Source organism: Clytia hemisphaerica, unplaced genomic scaffold (assembly GCF_902728285.1).
Source record: "Clytia hemisphaerica strain Z4C2 unplaced genomic scaffold, Clytia hemisphaerica genome assembly, whole genome shotgun sequence".
Lineage (NCBI taxonomy): Eukaryota > Metazoa > Cnidaria > Hydrozoa > Leptothecata > Clytiidae > Clytia > Clytia hemisphaerica.
Genome location: NW_027103506.1, coordinates 152,245 through 157,455, shown reverse-complemented (window position 1 = coordinate 157,455; position 5,211 = coordinate 152,245).

Below are 5,211 nucleotides of genomic sequence, written 5' to 3'. Positions count from 1 at the left end.
GTCATATCCCTTAGTTTTTGAGTACTAATCCAATGGATTATGCAAAGTGGTCTAAAAAAGATCGATTTTTAACCATAATCCATTGGATTGTTTCTGATCAACAATTTTTAAGGATAAAATCCAATGGATTATTTTTGGATTTATCTTGGATGATGTTTGATTATGGTTGTCTATTTCATCATCCAGTGGATTATATTTCGATTATCGATGGATTTACATATTTTTTGGATTATCTCTGCTTGATCTCTGGATTGCCTCTGGTTGTTTTCAATTTTGTAGGGGGTGTCTGTTTTCAAATTTTGAAAGCTCTATACCTACTGAGTTAAAGCTCTGACTAGCTCTGTTTTTAAAACTTTGAACCATATTTTTTTCTTTATGTCGTAATGTGAATTTATGGTAAAGTTTAAGTTTCTGAGTTTAGTTTATTTACAGTAGTATTTTTTTCAGTAATCCTTTTTGTAAATATAGTAACATTTAACCAGACTCATTGCCCTCATTATATTCAAATTTTTATTTTTTTAGGACTGATAAGGCGGTCGTTGAAAAATTGTTCTATTCGTGTCACCCGCCCGCATCAAATTTTCCGCTGATTTTCCGGTGCGGAGATGCGGGAAAAAATCTGGGAAAAGCAATTTGTTCTTTTAAAGTATAGCTTTTTTCTCAATTGCTCTGACGACCATCGAAAAATTGTTTTGCTTGCGTTACCACCAGCCACTGAGTTACTGGCGTGCTTAAAAAAAAACCGGGAATGTTTTTGACCGCCCGTCCGCCCGCCCGCATGCATTTTTAACACCCGTTGCGACGCGAACAGAGCATTTTTTCGATGACCGCCTAAGTACATATTTTTTAACACCAAAACAAAGCAAACAACATGCCAATTCTTTCTGGACAAATATATTTGTATACTTTATTGTGTGCTTTGATTTCTATTTTAATCAACCCTCTCAACTGCTGATCTTTCAACATCATTTAGGAGTATAGAATGGGCTTCCATAGTGCCATTTTCTGCAAAGTATTTTGTTCAAATTTTCAACAAAGTAGACTTCTCGACTGTCCTTGTCCCTTATGTTAAAATTGCTCTGGTGGAGGACATTGCCATTTTTGGTAGCCTTCACATATCAATAAGGAGCTTTGGTTTAAATGGTTTTTCTGATGAAATTATACTAATCTGGAACTATCAGGCCTTTATGAACTTTCTAGAAAAATAATCTTGCTCCAATATTGAGAAACACTGGAAAATAGATAAACTGCCAATTATAATATTTCCTGGCCAACCCGGAATTTTAATTGGCTCCGAAAACCCTAAGAAGAACATGGGCATGGATGGGGTCCGGGCTTTCTCGTTAATTTGGGTAGGGTCCGGGTTTCCTCGTAAATTGAGATGGGAGTCCGGGTTTTCTCATAAATTTGGACGGGGTCCGGGTTTTCTCGAAAAATTACGAGGGGTCCGGGTTTTCTCGGGGTCCAGGGTCCAGTCCGGGTCTGGGTTATACAGTACGCCAGTTTTTTCTGCTTTTTGACACAAACATCCAAAATGTCATGTCCAAAATGCGACAGAACCAGTTTTTTCTGACATTTTACTCAGATGTGTATTAGCAATGCTCGCAAAATCCGATTTTTGGGAGAAAGAAATTTAAAAGAAGATTTTAAATTGAGCATACAATACAGGGGTTGGATTTCTGAAAAAAAACTTTTACCGGTCCAAGATGCGGGAAAACTGTTTTTCTTCTGTCATTTTGTTGAAATTTCATCAGTTTTCTGATTTTCTTAAAAATGTGACGGAGTTGGAATCGGAGTTTTCCGATCGATGCCATTTTTACAGTTTTTAATTGGACTTATTTGTTAGGTTTATTTGTTATATTTATTAAATTGACCGATGTTAAGCACTTTTAATTTCAACTTTTTCTAATTCATGAATCCAGAAATCCTCTGAAATAGCCAAAACCGCTGAAAAACAGTTTTTCTAGATTTTAGTTGATTTGTACTTAACATTTTCCCAAGTTTTCCTTCTCCTTTTGTTCATTAGCTCGTTCGTTAGTTTGTTTGTTCGTTCTTTCTTTAGGATCTTTTCCACTGTCTAACTCAAATCATCAGATAGTTCCAATCGGCATCCCAGCTTTTGATTTTTTCTCCGCGTAGTATTTTTTATTTCTACTTTTTCGTCACGTTAACCAAGTCTTTTTACCCGCAGTTTGTATTTTTATTTTTTTTCGGCATAGTATTTTCAACACGTTTATTTTATCTATTTTAAGCCAAGTCCTTAATATTTGTGGGGTCTCCTATCCAGGAAGTATTTGAACGACAATTTTCCCCTCCACAACCCCAACCGAAAGTGACTGTACCACCCCTAGCGATTCATTCCTTTTTGTATTTAACTACTTATGGTGTTAAAAAACGACAAATTACGCATGCGTGTTACAATAGCAGGATTTGCAAGCCGTACCTACTGCAAAGCTTCAGAAGGTTCATTACTACATAACTTTACGACAGCGAAAAAAAGTGCAAAATATTGAGCAATCAAAATTTCTTTTTTCCTGAGTCAATTAGCGAAAAACAAATAAAAAACTTACAGAACAGCTGTACTTTGATGTGTTCAAATCCTTATCTCTAACTTTCATGACAGCCAGTTATTTACAGCCTCCATTTTGAAACTGAACGTTTTCCAAATGTTTGTTTTGATTGCGCATTGCATCTCCTAACCCTTTGAAGGCTTTACTTTCCGAAAAGGAAATTGAAAGTTCTTTTCAAATATCCTAACCCTACATCTTACTTAAAACGCCAATAGGCGTCTCACGCTGCCGAAGGGTTGAAATACTTAGAGAACCCCAACTGTTTTAGAATGAAAATTTACTGTTGTTTCCGAATTTTCAGTCGATTAGGGTGTAGGACAAGCCGTTTTGAAGATACTTTAAGGGCAGAAAGTTTCGCGAGACCAAAAATTCGCAAAATTTCGCGGATTTACTTTTTGAAAATCTTTATTTTTAATAGAAATAACTTTCGCGAATGGCTAGGGAAAATGAATGAAAAATCATTTAATTTAAAATCGGTTTTTTTTTGTTCAATCGAAAAAAAAAATCGCCCTCATAACCTCATAATGGAAATCCTCCCACTCTGAATCATCATCGTCAGTTTCATCGGCGATCACATCAGCTTTTCTTCCTTCTTTCGTATTATAATTGAAACTTGTGCAAATCCCATAGCTGTTGGCGTGATTGGGTCATTTTTTGTGATACGTGAAAGAGACTGAATATTCGGATGATCGTGTGATTTGGGTCACCGCTTGGGGGAGGGGGGTTTCACCAAAGGAATGAAATATTGAAAAAGTCTTGTTTTACGTTCACGCAAACATCGCGTTTCACACATTGATTCCATTTCACGTATTCACTACAGAAAAAAGTGCAATTCATGTGTTCACGCAGATCGCTAGGGGAGTCCCGTAATATATATTAGCCACTGTTAATTACTGAAAATAGATAGGGAGTAGAACTCTATAGTTTGATTTTTGTCTTTTTTAGTTCGAATCATATTCTCCCCAACCGTCAACTTGACTTCGGTGGAGAGTACGTCGATTGCCTAATTCGGCGTAATCATGTTTTTCATGATATGTTGCGTCATTTCCAAACAAACAAAATATTTACCGAAAGTTATTATTATTTTCGAATAATAGACAAAGACGGGAATGTTGAAAGAGGTGTTGGGGGCGGAGTGACCAAAGGGGTTTTAGCTTTATTTATCAAAGAATTTAAAACTGAATGTTGCGAGGGTCCCGAAAAGACCAAATGCATAACTTTTCAGTTTGGGTTATTCAGCTCAGAAAAATGGAAGTTGATTGCCCGTGTTCTGGCCTATGGACTTATTTACGACTGCTTTCCAGCACGTCTGTCCAAAGTCAGTATACAACAGGTGTTCTTTGGACAGACACCGACTGGAAATGATCTTCAACAGGCACTTTTTGATTTGAGGGGTGAGTTGTTTGATGGGCAAAACATGGATGGCCTGATAGGCATGATGACACGTTGTGAATGTCCTGCAAATCTAATGACATCCAACGATGCAGATGTTCTGCATGACATTGCACATGCTGATCTAATCCAGCGTGCATGGTTTGCCATCACATCGATGAGGGAAGTATTTAAGCAGCTCATCCTTCCAAATAATTTTGATTCGATGACAAAGATCAACGAAATTATCGAAAGCAACAAAATCATCACCCCAGCTAAACTTTTGGAATGTTTCAGTACCAATGCGTTGAACGCTTTAACATCAACATGGAAAGCGTGGAAAAAGTATGTGGAAGGACTAATTGAGGAAAAACTGGTTAAGCTATTGAAACCCTTGACAGTAAGTGATATTCTTCCACTGAAGAAATTTTTTTTTTTGACGATTTGGAGAGCAAAGTTCCGAAAGTGCACACTTGTGCATTTTCGGTAACTTTTCCAAATCACTGGGCAGAGGATGAGTTAGTGGTGACAATGTATAATGTTTTAAATGAAGAACTTCATTTTGATATATCGTAAATATTTACGTCGATTTAATATTTATGATATATCGAAATTAAATTCTTCGTTTAAAATGTTATCCATTCTCACACCTTTTTTGATCGTAGTCGCACGGGTGCCGCGAATAATGTTTTTGCTCGTTGAATACAGAGGTTTACAACCTTTTCACTCCTGCATTGCACAGATCTCTTGAAAAATACGCGTACTCGGCGGCTAAGGTTGAAAAGGTGTATTAGCGATGTTACGCAAGAGGTTATTTTACAGCCAAATAAGAATTATATGCATAAAGATTTTTCTGGATCGGGTTGTGTACAAGTTTAAGTCGTAACATTAACGTCCTAATTTTGAAATTTCCAAGAAAATAAACTTTCTTGAATGAGCTTATTAATAATTATTTTTCGTGAAACAAACTTTTTTCGCATTTGATCAAAAACTAAAACTCCCGAAATTCACAAAAAGTTTTGTTGCTTGATAGAGATGATAGACTTGAGTTGTTTATAACGTAATTTTATTTGATAGGGCAAAATTTATCCACGGTGTTTTTTCTTTATTCGGATTAATCGAGATTTTTAAACATTGTCTTTCTTGGCTCTCTTAGTATTATTGTCAGGGCCCGCAAAACCACTTTTTTGCAAAAAAAAAAAGAGAGAGAGAGATAAAGAGAGGGCGAAGCCAAAACGGTTACACAATCTTTCTTTGCTCCATATCTATA